The 21380-nt window shown below is 48.1% G+C and overlaps 1 protein-coding gene and 1 pseudogene across 2 annotated transcripts in view; one reads left to right on the plus strand and one right to left on the minus strand.

Moving 5' to 3' along the window:
- JAKMIP1 (janus kinase and microtubule interacting protein 1) overlaps window positions 1-21380 on the plus strand; it is a 131108-nt gene that overhangs the window by 28915 nt on the left and 80813 nt on the right. The window lies entirely within an intron of this gene.
- Window positions 11580-11877, minus strand: LOC102189108 (annotated as a pseudogene). Its single transcript, XR_001918214.1, has one exon. The product of XR_001918214.1 is annotated as a 40S ribosomal protein S29 pseudogene (transcript).

Raw genomic sequence — 21380 nt, forward strand, 5'->3', positions numbered from 1 at the left:
CTTTCCCCCATGCTTGTAGGAACACATAGAAATTCACACACACACACACACGTAGGGCTTGGTGTCTTTTTTTTTTTTTTTTTTTTTTATCCTTTGCTAATCTGGGATCCCTACCTCTCCGTGAAGACATGACTTAAGGGCTCCCTTTTCCAGGAAGCCCTCCGGGCTCTGAGCACTGACCTTATTTCATTGCAGTCATCTGATTATAAGCCACCACTCCTGCCAGATCGTGGGTAATGCAAGGGCAGCAGCTGTTTCCATTTCATCATCTATACTCAAGCCAGGAGCCCAGGAGTTTGTGGAGTGAACAGATGGGCAGGGCCAACATCCTGGGCAAGGATGCTGCCTGAGCAGAGCCTTGCAGGTAAGAGACGCCTCCTCCTTCAAACATTCCTTCTAGCCCCGAGGAAGAGAGTTCCAAGGGCCTGGGCATTTGGGGACAGAAAGTCACTTTGGGGAACATGGCCACTGCCACCCTGAGGCTCCCATGCCCTGGCTGGCTGTCCTAACAATAATGCCCTGTGTGGGCCAGGCTGGTGGGATGGGTCATGAGTGACCAAGGGTGGGGCCGGGGCTGGGTTCTCTCTTTCCCCTCAGGCCCAGTACAGGCTGGCCAGCTGGTGGTCTTGGGCGCAAGGAAGTAGCCCAGGCTAAGGCCGGAGAAGCACAGGATTTAGACACGGGCCTGGCCTGGGTCTCGTTATCTTGCCCTGTGTCGGCTCCGTCCTCATTAGAGGCACTGCTTTCTGCAGCTGGGATTTATTAATCTTGTCTGCAGATTGCTCAGTTGGTGCCAAGGGGCCAGGGCATAGCCAGCTGGAGGAAGTTGAAAGATCAGCAGGATGTAAAGCTGAGGGGCTGGCATCTCAGCTAGTGTGCTGGGGAGTGTAGACAGGAGCATCCCTTGCTCTGGGCAGCTGTCCTGAGCTCGCCTGCCGGTTCAGACTGAGGGCATTGCAGCTCACCTGAAGGCAGGACTATAGACATTAGAACATTGGACTGAGGTTTCAGAGGATTTGCATTACTGGAAGAGAGTGGGCTGAGAATTCTCTTGTGACGTGGTGTGTGTTCTGGGAAGAGTGGTCAGGGTCAGTTGAGGAGCCTGTGGAGAAGTGAGAAATTCAGCTTTTCTGTTAGTTTCAGTTATTAATGATGAATATCAATAATGCTTAACTATTAGATATCTTCATAGCTCTGTAAGAATATACACTTCAGCAACTTTGAAATTAGCATTTTCCCTATTTAATGGAAGCATAAACTGTGTAGGAAAGTGACTTTGAAAAGTCAAGTCTGTGGACTCATTCCTGATTCCGTGGCCAGGCCCTGTACCGGGAGTTGACATTTGGAGATGAAATAAGCACAGCCCTAATCTCACGTGGTCTAGGTGGTTTCTGAGATTGGACCACCAACATTCAGGACATGTAAAGATCCCTCTTCCATCTTCCCACACCCATCACTATTTGGCATTCATTTCCTTGGCATTTGTCTCTGAACAAATGCTGAACTGAGTTGGTCTAACCAACCAGGGATCCCCAACCTCCAGGATCTAACACCCGATGATCTGAGGTGGAGCTGATGTAATAATAATAGAAATAAAGTGTACAGTAAATGTAATGTGCTTGGATCATCCCAAACCATCCCCCACCAGGTCCATGGAAAAATTGTCTTCCATGAAACCACTCCCTGGTGCCAACATGGTTGGGGCCTGCTGGTCTACACGGCAGGAGGTTCTGTATTCTCTCTCTCTCAGTGTCTTGTCTGCCTGTCCACCTAGGCTAACAGTCTTTGATGACTGGGGCTGTACTGTGAATACCCAGTGGTGGGGGTCGTGATGGTGGTGCTGGGAGGGTGGTGGGGAGGGAGGTGCTGGTGATGGTGTTGTGGTAATAAGGGTGGTGGTGGTACGGGTGATGGTGCTGGTGGTAATTATGGTGATGCTGATGATGGAGGTGGTGGTGAAAGTGACTTTGGTGCTGGCAGTGGTGATGGTGATGATCTTGGTGATGGTGGTGGTATCAGTGGTGGTGGTTTGAGGGTAGTTTTGGTGACGGGTGTTGTGATCACGATAATTTGGTGGCAGTGGTGATGGCAGTGATGGTGGAAATGATGCTGATAGAGTGGTGGGGTGCTGGGGAGAGTGTGATGGTGATGATCTTGGTGATGGTGGTGGTATCGGTGGTGGTGGTGGTTTGAGGGTAGTTTTGGTGATGGGTGTTGTGATCATGATAATTTGGTGGCAGTGGTGATGGCAGTGATGGTGGAAATGATGCTGATAGAGTGGTGGGGTGCTGGGGAGAGTGTGATGGTGATGATCTTGGTGATGGTGGTGGTATCGGTGGTGGTGGTGGGGTGGGTGTGGGGGTGATATGTTTTGGTGGATGGGTGATGGTGGATGATGCTGATAGAGTGGTGGGGTGCTGGGGAGAGTGTGATGGTGATGATCTTGGTGATGGTGGTGGTATCGGTGGTGGTGGTGTGAGGCTGGTTGTGGTGATGGGTGTTGGTTACTGATAAGGTAGGAGACGCCTCCTCCTTCAAACATTCCTTCTGGCCCTGAGGAAGAGTCCCAGGGCCTGGGCATCCGGGGACAGAAAGTCACTTTGGGGAACATGGCCACTGCCACCCTGAGGCTCCCAGGCCCCTGGCTGTCCTCACATTAATGCCCTGTGTAGGCCAGGCTGGTGGGATGGGTCATGAGTGACCAAGGGTGGGGCTGGGGCTGGGTCCTCTCTTTTCCCCCAGGCCCAGTACAGGCTGTCCCCCTGGGGGTCTCTGGGGTGAGGAAGAAGCCCAGGTCAGGGCTGGAGTGGCACAGGATTTACACGTGATGGTAGTGATGGCGGTGGTGAGAGAGGCGGTGGTGTTGCGGGTGATGGTAATATTGTGTTGGTGGTGGAGATGATGGTGATGGTGATGGTATTGATGATGGTTGTGAGGATGGTGGTGGTGGTGAGGGTGATGTCATAGTAGGGCTGGCGGTGGGAGGGATGGGGGTGGCTGTGGTTTTGGTGGTAGTGTAAAAGTGAAAGTCGCTCAGTTGTGTCCGACTCTTTGCAACCCCATGGGGTAGATGGTCCATGAGATTCTCCTGGCCAGAATATTGGTGGGTAGCTGTTCCCTTCTCCAGGGGACCTTCCTGACCCAGGAATCGAACCCAGGTCTCCCCCATTGCAGGCAGATTCTTCACCAGCTGAGCTACTAGGGAATCCCTGTGTGTGCAGTAAAGCTTAAAAGTATGGGTCCACTTGTACTAGGCACTCACGCAGGCACTTTAGTTGTCAATCTGCTGCCTCTTCATAACAAGTTAGGAGGTTGGAGTCACCGCTAGGCTCCTTTGCCCGGTGAGACACAGGGCTGCACAGTCAGTGCATGCTAAGGTTGGATTCGAACCCTGATAGACTGGCTTCAGCAAAGAAAGAAAGAAAGTGAAGTCGCTCAGTCGTGTCTGACTCTTTGTGACCCCCTGGACCATGGCCTACCAGCCTCCTCCATCCACACTAAATCAGGGTTAGCCAAGTGTGATCCTGGGACCTCTGGCATGACATCACCTGTGGAAATGCTGACTCATGGGCCCAACCCATTTGATCAGCATTACTGGGGATGGGCCAGCTAAGGGACATTCAAGGAGCTTGTTGTTCTCAAGCACATTAAAGTTTGAGAAGCACTACATTAAGCTGTCACCCGGTCCTGCTCTCAGTTGCTGAGTCAGTTAGTCAACGTGTAACTGACTGTGTGTGTCTAGCCTTGTTCCTCCGAGTGGCCTGTGTGCTCCAGAGCATCAGGACCTTGGCCTCCTTCCTGGTGAGATGGAGGCCATCTTCCTGGTGAGATTGGAGCTAATCCAAAGCAGAAGGGAGCAGGGAAAGGGGCAGAAGGGCAGTTCCTCTCTTCACTGTGTGCTTGACTCACCTGGGCATCCAGTTAAAATGCGGGTTCTGAGTCAGTGGGTCTGGGGATGGGGGGCTGAGACCCCGTATCTCTCAGAGATCCCGGGCATGCTGACGCTACAAGCCTGTGGACCCACTTTTGACTTGCAAGAGATTCTCATCCTTGAACTTGCATCAGCGGCACCTGAAGGACTGGCTGAACTCACCCCCACATTTCCGATTCAGGAGGTCTGGGTTGGGCCTGAAATCTTGTGTTTCTGACAAGCTCCCTGGCTGTGCCAATGCTCCAGACCTGGAGGCCACACCTGGAACAGGCAAGGTCCAAAACCAGCGGCTGCAGCTTTGGCTGCACGTTGGAATCACCTGAGGACCTTAAAAAACCACTGAGACCTGAATGCCACTCCAAGATGTTGAGTCACTGGGACGGAGCAGGGCCTGGGTATCAGGAATTTTCAGCCAAGGTTGAGAACCGCTGCTGGAGCCAATTTTTTTTTTTTTTTAACCCTAGTTGCCTGGGGAGGTGAGAATATGATACCGTCTTGGCCCCTGGAGAGTTCTGATTCAGGGGCCAAGTGGAGCTGGGCACGGCTATGAACAATCAATTCTCTGGGCTTTTCCAATGGTCAGCAGGGCTGGGAACAGTTGCCCTGGACTGAGAGCTTGTGCTTGGCCTCTTAAGGCTCCTGTGCTGCTGGCCATGGGTCCTGAGGACTGGCCTCGCGCTCCAAGCCTCTAATTCCTGCCCTTGGCAAGGTGAAGCGCCTTGTGCTCAAAGAGACTCTGCAGAGATTCCACTTCTGCTGCTTCCCACTGGGCTGTGTGACCTCTTGGAACTTAGTTAACCTTCCTGAGCTCTGCCTTCATCTATACAGTGAGGGAAATAAACTATTTGCTCCAAGGAGTTGCCTGAGAAATAATGTTTATAAATGGCTTGTGCAGCACCCTGACACTCAGGAGTGTCCCTCAAGATCAGTGGCTGCGTTTTATTTGTTTATTATTGATAAATCAAATGGAGCGGCTCTGAAACATGAGGAGCAGGAGAATCCTGGGGGAACTTTAGGCTTCTGTGAGATTCATTAGGCTTCAGGGCTTCTGGTGCACAGCAGTTTGAAAACCACTGATGTTAGAATAATCTGGTGGTTGTTATTAGCTAGTAGCTAAGAAGGACTCACTCAGTTGTCTTGGACTCTGCAACCCCATGGACAGTAGCCTGTCGGTCTCCTCTGCCCATGGGATTTTTCCAGGCAAGAATACTAGAGTGGGTTGCCATGTCCTTCTCCAAGGGATCTTCCTGACCCAGGGGTCAAATCCAGGTCTCCTGCATTTCAGGCAGATTCTTTACCATCTGAGCCACCAGGGAAGCCCAAGGACACCCAGATTTCTGGCCTGGGGGGCTGGTGGGGTATTTCCTGGGGTGAGGAACTTGAGAGAAGCACAGATATAAGGATGGGAAGTGGGGAGCCCAGTTCTTGGCTGGTTATTATGAGATGACTGTGGGTTAGCAGGAAGGTACGGATGGTACTTGGAGACATGTCTGAAACACATGGGACAGCCCTGGGCTGTATTCCCACCATCTCTAAGGAAAGGCTTTGGTTCTTCAGCACTTGGCGCGTCTTGTATTGCGCTGTGACACTGACATCTGGTCATGTGAGTGAGGTCCCTTTGCAGCATCTGACAGGAGGCTGTATGCCATGAGCTGGCTCTGGGTCTTGCTTATGGTCTGCTTTGGCCCTCAGGCAACACCTTGACCGTTGCTTCCCCTGTGTGCTGTCAACCCCTTGCCTCACTTTCTCTGCCCTTCCCTCTCCTGACACCTGCTCTGAGGCTGCCTCTTGGAGGCCATAGTTAATGGTTTAGTGTCTTGGGTCAGGCCTGGTTACAGCTGTCCTTGGTAGGCTGTGGGCATGGACATGTCTCCTCTCACCCTTGAGGGTTTTATTTGGTTCCCTTGCCTAATGGTTAAAAGTCAATTTAAAAATAAATCATGTATATTCAATATTGATAATTATTAGAGAAGTGCACATCAAAACGACCACGAGGTCCCATCTCACACTGGTCAGAATGGCCATTAAACAAAATGTCTACAAATAAATTCTGGAGAGGGTGTGGAGAAAAGAAACCCTCCTACACTGTTGATGGGAGTATAAATTGATGCTGCCACTATGAAGAACAGTATGGAGGTTCCTTAGAAAACTGAAAATAGAGTTACTATATGATCCATCAATCCCACTTTTGGGTATATATCTGGAGAAAACCATAATTCAAAAAGATACATGCACCCCAAAGTTCTTTGCAGCCCTGTTTACTATTGGCAAGACGTGGAGACAACCTATATGTCCATTTACTGAATGGATAAAGATGTGGTCCATACAAACAATGGAACACTACTTACCCCCCAAAAGAATGAAATACTGCCATAAAAAAAGAGTGAAATATTGCTGTTTGCAGAAACATGGAAGACTTAATTCTGAGTGAAGTGAGATAAAGTGAAGTGAGTGAAAGTTGCTCAGTCATGTCCGACTCCTTGGGACCCCATGGACCATATAGTCCATGAAATTCTCCAGGTCAGAACACTGGAGTGGGTAGCCTTTCCCTTCTCCATGGGATCTTCCCAACCCAGGGATAGAACCCAGGTCTCTTGCATTGCAGGTGGATTCCTTACCAGGTGAGCCACATAGGAAAGGCAGATATTATATGGTATCACTTATGTGGAATCTGAAAAATAACATTCAATGCAAATGATTTATTTACAAAACAGAAATAGACTCACAGACATAGAAAAAAAAGGGAAAGTGGGGAGGGGTAAGTTAGTAGTACGTACCTCATGCGAAGCATTGACTCATTGGAAAAGACTCTGATGCTGGGAGGAATTGGGGGCAGGAGAAGGGGATGACCGAGGATGAGATGGCTGGATGGCATCACTGACTCGATGGACGCGAGTCTGAGTGAACTCCGGGAGTTGGTGATGGACAGGGAGGCCTGGCGTGCTGCGATTCACGGGGTTGCAAAGAGTCGGACACGACTGAGCAACTGAACCGACTGACCGACCGACCGACCGACCGACCGACCGACCGACCGACCGACGGGATTAGAGGATACACACTACTATGTATAAAATAAATAAACAGCAAGGATTTACTGTATAGCACAGAGAACTATATTCAGTATGTTGTAATAACCTGTATAAGAATCTGAAATATATATATATGTATGTATATGTGAATCACTTTGCTATATACCTGAAACTGACACAATATTGTAAATCAATTATACTTCAATATTAAAAAAAAGAAAAAAATCATGTGTATGTGCGTGCACACATAAACAGGTTCCCAGGGCTGCTATAACAAAATACCACAAGCTGGGAGGCTTAAAGCAGGTGTTTTTTTCTCTAGTGGATGTGAAGTGCTGTCTCATTGTGGTTTTGATTTTCATTAAAGACTAGTGATGTTGAGCACATTTTCATCTGTCTGTTGGCTGTCAGTATATATTTTCTTTGGAAAAATACCTATTTAAATCCTTTGCCTATTTGAAAATGAGGTTGTTTGTCTCGATTGTTGAGTTGTAAAAGTTCTTTCTATATTCTGGATATAGGCCCTGTCAACTAAAAATAGATGTACAATTTGAGAATTGCAAGTTAAGTTTTATTTGGGGCAAAATGAGGACTGCAGCCGGAAGGCAGCATCTCAGATAGCGCTGAGAGGCTCCAAAGCAGCAGTGAGGGAAGTCAATATATAAGGTTTTGGTGAAGGGGGAGTACCATGAAGTACTCATTTTACAAAAGGTTTTTTGTTAGTCATGAGGATCTGATGTCACCATGAAGGGATATAGTGCTTCTCTAGATATGAGGAGATGCAAGGATTGAGATCATGAAATTTGTTCCTGAAAACATCCAATATCTGAAGACCTGTCCCACCATGTTCCCTGGAGCACAGAGTGCCTCAGCCTACCCTGAACTCCCTAAAGGGTTGTTGAAGGGCAGCAGCTGCAGCAGCGTGGGGTTCAGTCTTCTTAGAGGCAGATGGCAAATGCCTTTGTTGTTCACTCAGTGGCAGTGCCCTTGATAAGTGCCAATTTGTAGTTGACAGCCTCTTATTGGGTATATGCGAGGCTTCCCTGGTAGCTCAGATGGTAAAGTGTCTGCCTGCAATGCAGGAGCCCCAGGTTCGAGCCCTGGGTCGGGAAGACCCCCTGGAGAGGGAAATGGCAACCCACTGCAGTACTCTTGCCTGGAAAATTCCATGGACAGAGGAGCCTTGTAAGCTACACAGTCCATGGGGTCGCAAAGAGTTGGACATGACTGAGCGACTTTACTATTGGATATATGACTTGCAAATATTTTCTCCTGTGGATTTTCTTTTCATTTTCTTTGTGCCGTCTGTATTAGTTTCCTGGGGCTGCTATAACAAATGACCACAAACTGGGTGGTGTGGTCCTAAAACAACAGAAATCTATCCTTTCCCAGTGCTGGAGGCCAGAAGTCTGAAGTCAGGGTGTCAGCAGGGTCACACTCCCTGTGAAGTCTCATCCCGCCTCTTTCCAAGTTTCTGGTGGCCCCAAGCATTCCTCGGCTTGTGGTCACATCACTCCAAACCTTCACCACTGTCTTCACGTGGCCTTCTTCCCCGTGTGCCTTTCTGGTGTCTCTTCTCATAGACTCCAGTTCCAGAATGATCTCCTCTCAAGATCCTTAACTTACTATGTCTGTACATACCCCATTTCCAAATAAGGTCACGTTCTGAGGTTCCCGGTGGACATGAATTTTTGAAGAACACCAAAACCACCGCATCAAACCACTGCAGTGTCCTTCAAATTTTAAAATTCTGGTCAAGTTCAGTTTATCTGTTTTTTTTTTTTTTTTTTTTTTTTTTGCCATTTGTGCTTTGCATATCTTATCTAAGAATTCATTGCCCAGTGCAAGGTTATGAAGATTTATTCCTGTGTTTCCTTCTATATATTTTTTTTTTTTTGGTATATGATGTGAAGTGGGTGTTCAGCTTCACTCTTTTGCTTGTGAATATCTAGTTGTCCCAGCACCATGAGTTAAAACGGCTGTTATTTCCATCAGTTTATCTTGATATTCTTGTCAAAAATAAAAATGACCATAAATGTAAAGGTTTATATTTGAATTTTCAGTTCTCTTCCATTTATCTCTATGTCTGACCTCATATAAGTATCACATTGTCTTGATCACTGTGGCTTTGTGGCGAGTTTTGAAATCAGGAAATCTGTGTCCTCAAACTTCTTTTTGTTGCTTGTTTTTAAGGTTGTTCATGCTGAAATGTGAATTTCAACGTGAATTTCAGGACTGTCTTCTTGAAGAAGTCAGCTGGGATTTTGATAGGAATTCTGTAGAATCAGTTGATCAATCTGGTCTTAACTATATTATCTTCTGATCCATGAACATAGGATTTATTTATTATAAAGAAATAAATTTATTAAGGTCACACTCTCCATTTATTAAGGTCATCTTTAATTTCTCTCCACACTATTTTATATTTTCCACTCTAAATACATTTTATTCTTTTTAAGTTATATTTTTAATTGGAGGATAGTTGCTTTACAATATTGTGCTGGTTTCTGCCACACATCAACATGAATCAGCCATAGGTATACATATGGTCCCCTCCCTCTTGAACCTCCCTCCCACCTCCCACTGATGCAGCCATTATGGAGAGCAGTATGGAGATTCCTTTAAAAACTAGGAATAAAACTGCCATATGATCCATTTTTTTCTTTTAAATATTATTTATTTTTAGAGGTTGTCCCCAGAACAAAATTCCCCACTGGAAGAGACTCCTCCAGTTTGAGAAATGATTGTTTCCCTCCTCTGAGTGCTGTTTCTTCTGAAGATTTTCTTTCTAAGCTGAGCCTAGGAATTGAGGTCCAGATCCCAGGCATCAGGGGGACTGTGCCATAAAGTCTTAGTAACTCATGTTGGAAGGAGTCTCAGGGACCTTGGCACCAAACTCTGCTTGGGCTATATTGACGTTCTGAGTTGAACAGAGTCATTTTTTTCTTTATTTCTGAGTTCATCTGTCCATCCATCCATCCATCCTTCCATCCATTCACCCTCCCGCCTCTTTAACCCCATCACCAGAGTATCCCACATGGCACTCTGTGCTGAGGGATAGAGACTTGGGTGACCTGTCCCTGCCCCCAGGAAGCTCACAGCCCACAGGAAATGAGGAGGCAGTCTAGATGACAGTCTCAAAGATGGAGAGGCAGAGGTTATGGGTATTGGGGACAGAGAGAAGTCTGTTTATTTTAATGGAATTGACTGAAGTAGATAACGTTGACGGTGAGGAGCCCTGGAGGGAGGTGACGCTGCAGTAGCTGGGACAAAGGAGGGAGGTTTGGGAAAAGATGGGACTGAGAAGGGGTCCAAGGCCAGAGAAGAAGCAGGTGTTGATTTTGGGAGTGCAAGCTTGAGAGTGACTGTCTGCTTCTCAGTTCAGCTTGCTCTGTCCCATATAGAAAAATACCATTTTCTCCTCTCTCCTGAACAGTCTGTACTTGTCATTCCTAGCTCATTTTGATTCAGTTACAAACAGAATCATCTTCCAGTTTTATCCATGAATTGGTTATTGCTGGTATATAGGAAAGAAAGCTATTATTTTTGTCAGTTAGACCTATTCATCTACTCTGGGGGATTCTAAAAGTCCCATTAGTATATTTAGTCCCAATTGGATGTTTAGTATATTTCATCTTCTTGGTGCCATTGTCACTTCTCTGCAGCCTATTTTCTTCTCCCTCTCTTTTTCTTGGCCCAAACCTACCCTACCCCCGCTCCATTTCCTGGTTCTTCTCTCCCTCCCACCATTGACAGCAGCCTTCCACCTTGTCTTTCTAAGAATCCTCTTTGTTCACAGAGCCGCCTTCCCCTGCCCCTAAATGGAAATACTTTCTTGGCTTATCCTGCTCATTAGAGCTGTGATGCCAGTGAGTGTCTCGACTGGGGGCTTTTCCCCTGAGAAAAGGGATCACTCGATTTGTGACCAGCTTTTCACACAAAGAAATCTTGCCACAGCCTCTGCTGCTTGGCTTTATTTAACGAGTCCCTTTTTATTCCCATCTTTATGGATTATCTCCCTGTCTGATTGTTCCCTTAGGAAAGATTCTAGAAGTGAAGCTACTAAGCGAAAGCAATCCGTATTTAAAATTTTTCACAGGGGTTGCCAAATGGCACTCTAGAAGAGTTGTGCCAGTTTGTACTCACAGGAGTGAATGGGAATAGCCATGTCCCAGGACCTTGCCAACAGTGCAGACCTTTGCCAGCGTGACAAGTGAGAATTTTCATTCCTAGCCTTGTTTTTGGATTTCAGGAGGCTGAGCATCTTGTCACCTGTGTGCTGGCCACGTGCTTTTCTTTTTGGAGAATCGCTTCTTCATTGTTTATACTTAGTTCTCTGTTGGCACGTCGCTTAAAGAAGATTTGATTTGTAAAGCTTCATAACCTAAAGGGGATATTAACCCCTGGTCTTTAATATGTTGCAATATTTTTTTTTCCCATCTTGGTCTCTGATGTTTTCACTCTGGGATGCTTTTCCCCACCAGAAGTTTAGCCTTAGTGCCCTCTGTGGACGCTTAAACTGTTGGCCTCCTCTAATACTTGTTTTTAGGAGATTTCTTTGTTCTGTGGTTTCTTTAAACAAAACAAACAAAATGTATTTTTATTTTATTTTATTTTTATTTTTGAAGTTTTGAAAACTTTTATTTTATATACAAAGAGCAGTATTATTTCCGCCTAAGGATGATGTGCTGGATGAGCCATCTAAGGAAGTTCGGTTAGTCCAACTTAATGAAGCCGATGTCCTTCGCATACTGGCGGAAACACTGGCAGCACATATTGAGGCCGTATTTCCGGATCAGACCGTGCCGGTTTGAGCAGACCCGGCAAGAGGGAGAACCCTGGCTGAATTTTCTCGGATGGCTCCAGTAGAGCTGCTGGTGACCCATGTTGCTTTCTCGGCTGCAACGAGGTAAAAGGCCAAAATGTATTTTTAAATTGAAGTATGTGTGATTTACAATGTTTCAAGTGTGAAACAAAGTGATTCAGATGCACACACACACATCTAATCTTTCAAATTATTTTCCATTATAGATTGTTACAAGATACTGAATATAGTTCCCTGTGCTATACGACAGGACCTTGCTCTTTATCTATTTTATACATAGTAGTGTAAAGATCTGTTAATTCCTAATTTATCCTTCCCCCTTCCATCTTTCCCCACTGGTAACCATAAATTTGTTTTCTAAGTCTGTAAGTCTGTTCCTGTTTTGTAAATAAGTTCATTTGTATTAAGTTTTTAGATTCCACATGGAAGTGATATCATATGATATTTGTCTTTCTCTGTCCAACTTACTTCACTAGTATGATAATCTCTAGGTCCGTCCATGTTGCTGCAAATGATGTTACGTCATTCTTTTTTATGGCTGAGTAGTATTTCACTGTGTATATGTAAATATATGTATGTGCATATATATATATACATATAAGATGTGGTATACATATATGGGTATGTGTATATACACATATGTATATGTATACATCTGTGTATACCACATCTTCTTAATCCATTCATCTGTTACTGAAGCTTTGTTTTTATCTCAATGTGTAATCCACATGAAAGGTGTTTTACTTTAAGGATCTAGATAGATAACCGGTTTTATTTGTTCCCAAATAGCTTGTCCTCTATCCCAGTCCAGTGGCAGGGCATTAGCTGTTCTCTCTCTCCCCATTTATGTGGGTTAAATTCCTGTGTCTGTCCTTGGATCTGTATTTTGAACTTTCTCTCCCATCTCACCGATCTGTCGATCAGCCCACATGGTGTCCCTCAGGAAAGAGGCACAGACTCCCAGCTTGAAGTTTTCAAACCAGGTTTTCCTTTCCTTCAAAAAAGATAGATTTCCTGTCTGAGGATGACAATTCTGCGGGTGTGTGTGTGAAAGTCGCTCAGTCATGTCCAACTCTTTGCGACCCCATGGACTGTACCCTGCCAGGCTCCTCTGTCCATGGAATGCTCCAGGCAAGATTACTGAAGTGGGTTGCCACTCCCTTCTCCAGGGGATCTTCCTGACCCAGGGATCAAACCCAGGTCTCCTGCACTGCAGGCAGATTCTTTATCACTGAGCCAATCTGCGGAAGCCCAGAAAACCCTGAGAAGTGATCACCCCTATACCTCCGACCCTCTGGAATGTTCTCATACCTTCTTTCTGCCTGATCATATCTCATCAGCGGCTCCAAAACTAAATTTTTATTTAACTTACAAACACTGGCTTGCCACCTCCTCTGCCAGACCCTGTACTGGGTTAGCCACATGAATTAAGCAGGGGCTTCAGAAGCCACGGCCCCTGCTTGCTTTCTTCACCCAGCACAAAGCCTCTGTGGACCTGTGTTCACTCGCAGCACCTGTGACATTTCCTACCTGGCAGCTGGTGGGCAGGCAGACACCACCGCTCCACTGCCATCCCGGTGCTGGAAGGTTCTTGGCCTTCAAGGGCTTCATGTTTGAGGTTGTGGGAAGCTGGCAGATGCCCGGGGTTAGCTGGGGTGTCTGGAGCACTCCCTCTGTGCTACCTTTGTCTGTCCACAGTCCTGAGAGCATCCCTGGGAGGTGCTCCACCCTCATCATCCTCACTTTCCAGGTTGCAGGCTGGAGACGGTGAGGCGAGGGCAGAGAAACCCGGCCAGGGTCCCCCACAGAGGAAGGGGTGGAGCCAGCCTCCAACTGGGGTCCTGCCTCGTGGCGCTGTTCTCTGTTGGCTTAGCCCTGGAAATGTGGCCCAAATAACTCCCGAAGCTGTAGAAGCTTAGTTAGCTCTTGTTCTTTGGGTTGAAAGAGAGTGTTAGTCACTTAGTTGTGTCTGACTCTTTGCAACCCATGGACTGCAGCCCACCAGGCTCCTCTGTCGATGGGATTTTCCACTCAACGATACTGGAGTGGTTTGCCATTTCCTTCTCCAGGGGATCTTCCCAACGCAGGGATCGAACCTGGGTCTCCCGCATTGCAGGTGGATTCTTTACCAACTGAGCTTTGTTCTTTGGGGGAATAAAATGCTCCATAGAAGAAAATCTGTGCCAACCTAGTGCTGTTGCTCTAAGTGAGGACATCCCGGGAGTGGATTCCCTCATGCAGACGCACTGTGGGAGGCTCCGTGCCGGGTACTTTACAGAGAGGCAGCTCTAACGGCACAGGGAAAGGGACGGTGTAGACAGCGAGCCCCAGTCTATGCACGAGGAGGTGGCGCCTCAGGGAGCTTAGGTGGCGTGTCCAGGGAAGCCCAGGGGGACAAGGTGGTGTTCTGGTTCGAGTTCCTGGCCCTTCACCGCTCTGACAGTTTGTGCCACTGGCTCATTAAAAAGGTCTAGATAATGGTAGATTTTAGTCAAAAGAAGGCAGGTGTTACAATGGAAAGTAGGTGCTAAAGTTTCATCTCTCAGTTTGAGATGTTCTACACATTTGTATCTTACTAAATGTCATGAATCACCTGGTATAGACATTGCTACTCTCCAGAGCATTTTCAAATGAACCTCATTTGGTTCTCAGAACGACCCTGTGCAGTGGGCCAGATTCGCATCCCCATCCCTCTTTTTGCACATGAGGGTAAACAGCCTAGGGGATCCGGCTCTCTTCTAACTGTGGGACCAGATAGAGCATGTGCAGGGCTGTAGAGCATTAGCCAAGGGGCATCAGTCCTCCAAGTGCCGAGAAGTCACAAGAGGACCAGTAGCTGTTGCAGACAGACCACGTGCCAGGATGAACCTCCGGGGAGTGGTGGGGCTGGGATGAACACAAGTATGGGCCAGAACCATCCTCTGGCACATCCTGCGGCCTCCAGGTATGTAGAGAAGCCTTCCAAATGATGCTGTCAGAAGTTTCCCAGGTGAAGACAGGTGAGAGACTGTCATTCACATCAGATGATGGGTTTGCACCTCAGCAGCAAAGGGTTGGATGACCAGGACTACTGGGGCCTCCTGCAGCCAAAAGCTCAGGACAGATGGCATTGGGCTGATTTTTGCAAATCATAAGAGGGGGAATGCACAGCAATCTGTTAGCTGTATTGGCATCTGACTTGAATTTTTTTTGAAGTCAGAATGATGTACTCAGTTCTCGTATTTGAATAAATCTAAGATGACACCAACTGAGAGGTGCTTTATTGTTTTTTTGTACCGCTAAGGAAAGGGAAGAAACAATGCTGCCAGCTAAACCGTGACAGAGCTAGGTCGTAAGACACATTCCGTGTCTAGAGTGAGAGAGCATGCAGCTCAGAAGCAAGGCACACGTCAGTGTTCATGTGTTCACGTGCTGGTGGATCGTGTCGGAGGGCTGACTTTGTGCTGGGTACAGCAAGGTGAAATTACGTGCACAGGACCCCTGTTGTAGGTCCCCTGAGGCACACAAACTGGTCAGATACTTAGATCTGCCAACAGCTCATGGCAGAATCGTTTATGGATTGATGGGTTCATTCAGTCACCAAAGATTTCGGGAGCATCTGCTGTGTGCCAGACACTGTTCTAGGCACCGGAAACCCTGAGGTGAACAAAACTGCTCACGGAGCTGACCCTTTCCATGGCAGTGGATATTCATCTCCAGCAGTGGTTCTCAAATGTTACCATGCAGAAAAGCCTGCACACAAAGATTCTGATTGCCAGGCCCCACTTCCAGACATGGTCTGGCACGAGGTCCAGGATGTGTGTGCGTTCAGTCGTGTCTGACTCTGTGCGACCCCATGGACTGTAGCCCTCCGGGCTCCTTGTGTCCAGGGGACTTTCCAGGCAAGAATCTGCTGGAGGAGGTTGCCATTTCCTTCTCCAGGAGATCTTCCCCGACCCAGAGATCAAACTCAACATCTCTGTGTCTCCTGCATTGACAGGCGGGTTCTTTACCACTGAGCCACCCGGGGGGCCCTCAGGTCCAAGAGAGACCCAGGAACTGCATTTTCAGAGGCACCCTGGGAGATCCAGGGACAGGAGGACTTCAAACCGAAATGTGAGAAATAGAGTTTACAACTCTATTAGCACATTGAGGACTTCATAGCGGCCCACTGCGAAATGCTCCACAGTAGCTCAGGGTATTTGCTAATATTTGGATGTTTGGCAGATACTTAGTTTGTTTCTTGGTTTTTCTCTGGTGAACAAAACATCCTTGCAAGGTGAATGTCCTTGCAGCTAGTTTCTTTCGGGAACATTGGGTACTGTGGCTGACTTTCTAAGGATGAGGTATGGGTCTGCTGTGGTTCTCCCGGCCACCATATCTGGCTCTGGCCTGACTGTCTGGCTTCCTGTCCCACTTGTTAGCTGGGCACTTCTGAGCAGCTTCCTGAATCTTCCCCTGATTTTCTCATCCCTAAAACAGGGCAATAATAGTAGCTACATTTTAGGGCTATTGTAAGGAGTCAGTGTAGGTGCTTAGAGCAGGGCTGATAAATGGAAAGGCTATGTTTTGTGCATCTGAGCTATGGTGGTGGTGATACCACATTGGTGTGAGGGAGGAGTCCTGCTTTCTCTGCCCCTGTCTGTGCACAGCAGTGACTCTGGAAGGCAGCTCTGGATACCAGCAGCCAACCAGCTACGATTTGATGCTGGAGACTCACTTTGTCATCATGGATCCAACTTCAATCTGTCTCCCACATTGTCACCAGAAATTTCCTACCACGTTGGTCTGGATGTGTTTTTCTGCTCATAGCTCCTCCCTGACTTCCCACCCTGTGTGCGAATGAACTGTAAATTCCTTCCACACTGGACAAGGATGGAAGGCCCTTTAGAACTTTGCCCCAGCCCCAAAGAACACCCCCACCCTACCCCGTCCCATATACTCTGTGCTGTTCTGTGGAGGGAGAGACTCTCTGAGGGGAGACTTCCTGTGGGAGGTGATGGTTGAACTTGGCCATTATTCCTGGGCCTTTGAGGAATGAATAGGAGTTTTCCAGGTGGAGAAAGGAAGAAGGGCTATCCTGACTGCTGAACCAGCACATGCAAAAGTGTAGCTGAATGTTTGGGGTGATGTCAGTAGATCACTGCGGCCAGGTGTGGGGTGTTGGGATGGGGCTGGGTAGTCAGTATATTGAGAAGGTTGCAGCTGTGAGCTGTATCGGAAGGCGCTCCCGGTGCTGGGTTGCAGAGTTGGGGCACAGTTGCTACATGCAGTGGGCCTGCCATGCCAGGGCTCTTGAAATCATGCTAAGTTTCCCTGCCTACATTTCCGTTAGTGCCTTTTTCCGAGCTGCGATTCACCTCTCCGTTCATCTTCTATTTCTAGTATTTAAAGGGCTGTAAACATGTGACAGACGCCTTGCTCAGTTGCTAAGGACGCAGAAGGCTTCCCTTCAATTATTTAGCTCGTCGCTAAACTGGGGCTTTGGAAGGCGACCAGTCTCTCTCTGCGCTCTTTGTGGTAAATCCCTTCTGGGAATGCAGATGCGACATCTTGGAGGGCTTTTCTAGCAAAAGGTTTTGCTGTGAAAGCGACCGAGTTATTAAAATAACTTCATGGGCTAAAACCATGCAAGCAGAGGGTGGAGACTTAGGAGCAGCTTCCCCGAACGCAGCCTCGGCACTTTCACTGACTTGCTTTTCTTCCTCACCCGCCTGGTTTCTGGCTCTGCATCTGCCCCCCTCTCCCTCTGGGGTGGCCATCTCTCTGAATGCAGCATTTATCAGCTCTGAGGAATGCCAGCTGCTGCCTCCCACCGGGGGTGGTGGATGTCGGTCATGTCGGTCAGAGATGGAAAAGAGATGGGCCATGGATTGTCCCTTGTGTCGAGCAGCCAGTATTTAGCCTGCATGCTGTGACTTAACACGCATGCATGCATGCTGTGGAGCTAGTGGTAAAGAATCCACTTGCCAATGCAGGAGACGCAAGAGACTTGGGTTCGATCCTGGGTTGGAAAGATTCCCCCGGAGAAGGAAATGGCAACCCATGCCAGTATTTTTGCCTGGGAAATCCCATGGACAGAGGAGACTGGTGGCCCCCAGTCCATGGGGTGGCAAAGAGTCAAACGTGACTGAACAACTGAGCATGCATGCATGCCTGCATTCTGTATACCAGGGACAGGCCTCAGGTGGACAGGGAGATGGAATCGTTGACCATTTTTAAAGTCTTTATTGACTTTATTACAGTATTGCTTCTGCTGTATGTTTTGGCCAAGAGGCAGGTAGGATCTTAGCTCCCCAACCAGGGGTCGAACCTGCACCCCCTGTATTGGAAGATGAAGTCCTAACCACCTGGCTGCCAGGGGAGTCCTGACTTTTCATTTTAGTAGGAATTATTTTTGTGTGTATAACGGAAAATATACCTAGCCCATCAAGCTTGTGATTTTGTGGATATTATTGCTTAGAATCAGGCTGAAGCAGTGTTGTGTTTTTAAAACGTCAGTCATTGTAAAGAAAAATATTAAGCAATTAAAGGGAAGTTGCAAAGGGGCATGAGGGAATTTTGGCAGAGGTTCCCCCAAATATTCTCTATCTCAATTGCAAAAGCCCTCTGAGGTATGCACTTAAAGCTGATTTTTAAAAAGTAGTACACGTTGTATGTGTTTTATGCAAAAATTACAGCAGCTGCAACTGGATGACTTGAAACAATGTCCAGCCCAAATGTGCATTTTTCAAAGGATGAAATTGAGGCCCAGAGAGAGGCAATTCATGGCCCAAGGTCACACAGCACTTTGAAGAAAGTGTAAGTTGCTCAGTTGTGTCTGACTCTTTGTGGCCCCATGGACTGTAGCCCACCAGGCTCCTCTGTCTGTGGAATTCTCCAGGCAAGAATACCAGACTGGGTTGCCATGCGCTTCTCCAGGGGATCTTCCCAATCTAGGGACTGAACCCAGGTCTCCCTGCATTGCAGGCAGATTCTTTACTGTCTGAGCCACCAGAGGCCTATGAGGGAATCAAAATAAAATGATGGGAATCAAAACCCAGGGCTGATGGCGGTCAGCCCAGAGGCACCCTTTCTCACCCCAGATCCACCTTGCCTCCAAGGCTTGTGTTAACAGGAGGCTGGAGTGCAGCAAGGTCCGGAGTGGAGGCTGCCCTGGAGGGGGAATCTGAGTGCTGGGAACGTGGACCAGGTGTCTGGGCCAGGTGCACAACTTCCTGGGTGGGGCTCGAGTTTGAGACCTGGTGGCTGCATTTGCCTGCTTATTTGTCAAGGAAGGCGGGAGTGGTGGATATGCCTGGGTGTGGCTGGTTACAGCAAAACAGATGGTCCTCAGATGAGCAGGTCAGTGGTGTGGTTTATTAGAGTTGCTTAGGAATAACCACTTCTTGAAGAAGATTCTAAAGACATCCCCGTGGCAAGAGTGAAGGTCAAAGAACCAGAGTTTAGATTAACTTGGGAGTTAAAGCGTCGCTAAACACTGTCAGGTCTCAGATGTTATGACTCTCTTGCTGACCCCCTGCGTTTTGAGGTCTGACCCAGCTCGTCTGGTGCCTGGTCTTATCTTTTCATTCATGGCACGCAGAGCAGCTCTGAGATTCCTCAGCAGGTTAGAGGGAGGGTGGGTGCGGTGGGGGTGGGGGGGTACTGAGCACAGAGGCTCCAGGCTCAGGTAATGCAGCTTTCACCAAGGAGGATGAAAGTCAGGCTTGGATAAGGTGTGTGTATGCTTAGTCACTCAGTCGTGTCCGACTCTGCGCGACCCCATGGACTGTAACCCGCCAGGCTCCTCTGTCCCTGGGATTCTCCAGGCAAGAACACTGGAGAGGGTTGCCATTTCCTTTTCCAATGATGAAACTGAAAAGTGAAAGTGAAGTTGCTCAGTTGTGTCCGACTCTGTGCGACCCCATGGACTGTAACCCGCCAGGCTCCTCTGTCCCTGGGAATCTCCAGGCAAGAATAGTGGAATGGGTTGCCATTTCTTCCTCTAGGGGATCTTCCTGACCTAGGGAATGAAACCGCGGCTCTCGTGTCTCTTGCGTTGCAAGCAGATTCTTTACCCTCTCAGCCATCAGGCTTAGGATAGTTTGTCAAAGCAGCTGTGGGGTGTCATGGCCAGAATTCGAAGAAATTTGGCATTTTTTGCTGCCCTTTAGGGCACCGTCTGTTGGTTATGTGGTTCTATTCCAGGTAGAATGATTGGTCTCGTTCTTCCTTCCTCCTTCCTCCCCTTCCTCTCTAAAGTGGTTCACGGTCTATCAGCCAGCGTGGCGAGGACTATAATGGGTACCGTGTCATCACAGTAATGTCAGCTCATGTTTGTGAGTGTGTGTCAGGCGCCCAGTGCTGTGTTAAGCTTTTACTTAGATTATTCCATTTACTTCTCACAACAACAGTGAGAGTTGGGTATGGTTATTTAAGATTCCATCTTCCAGGTGTGCGTCCTCTTGAGCTCACCAAAAGACCATCTGCTTGAGGTGGCAGTGGGTGTCTTCTGTCTGGAGACACGACTACCCCGCTAAAACAGAGGAACGCGAGACTGAGGTGTAGACAAACAGGAACCTGTCACTGTTCCCTAACCATTGCAGTCTAGGGAGCTGGTTTTAGAGACCGGCATTTTCAAAGGTGCTTTGCAACGATTTTGCTTCTTATCAGCAGCATCAGGGCCATTTTCTGGGACCCAGATGGAGCCTGTCAGGTTTCAGGGAGGAAGCCAGGCAGACGCTAATCCAGGCGCTGCCGGCTCCCAGGGTTATTCATCACCAGAGAGAGGCCGTTTCGGGGAACGCTGCTCAGAAGCCAGGAGTAGAAGCATGTGTCTATTCCTGGACGCGGAAACCACTCAGTTCAGCAAGCAGGGCTGTGTCCCTGCTGCATCAGGAGCTGGGCAGGGCCTTGGAACGCTGCCCTTGAGGTGCAGGGCGCGACAGTCAAGGTTTAGGTGGACCGAACCCTGATGGGTGGATGTGGCTTCCCAGCCCGTGATCTTGGGCGGGTTACTTCATTTCTCTGGGTCACAGTTTCCCCTTCTCTGAAATGGGGGGTGCGGTGGGGAGAATGAGAGCATCTCTTTCAAAGAATTATGGTGATCACTGAGGATGTAGCAGGAGCCTGCTCTTGGGAGCTGCTCCTGTTTCTGTCTCTCCAGAGTGTTCTGCTCTGTAGAAGCAGCGTGGGGGACCCTCGCCATCTCACTCACCTTTTAACCTCCAGAGCTTGGCACACAGCAAACTTTGTAGTATGTTTATTGAAAGAATGAATGTGATTATGGCCTTGGAGAGTTTGGCATTTAGGCGAGTGGAGACCTGGGAAGATGGGGTGTATTCGGGATAAGCAGGGTTCTGAATGGAGGGGGCAGAGGTGCAGGGGTTGGGAGACCCGAGGCCTGGGCGGAGGGTGAGGAGAGCAGCCTGGCTGGAGAACAGGTTTCTGTAGGGAGAGCTGGGAGTGGAGTGGGAGAGATCAGCTGGGCCACACTGCAACTCTTGACCACCAGCTGGATACTCTCTGAGGTTCTGAGTCAGCCTTTTGAGCCTGAGGAAGAGATGTTTGGGCTTCCCAGGTGACTCAGTGGTAAAGAATCCACCTGTCAGTGTAGGAGACGCAGGTAAGAGTC

This window comes from Capra hircus, chromosome 6, assembly GCF_001704415.2.
Source record: "Capra hircus breed San Clemente chromosome 6, ASM170441v1, whole genome shotgun sequence".
Lineage (NCBI taxonomy): Eukaryota > Metazoa > Chordata > Mammalia > Artiodactyla > Bovidae > Capra > Capra hircus.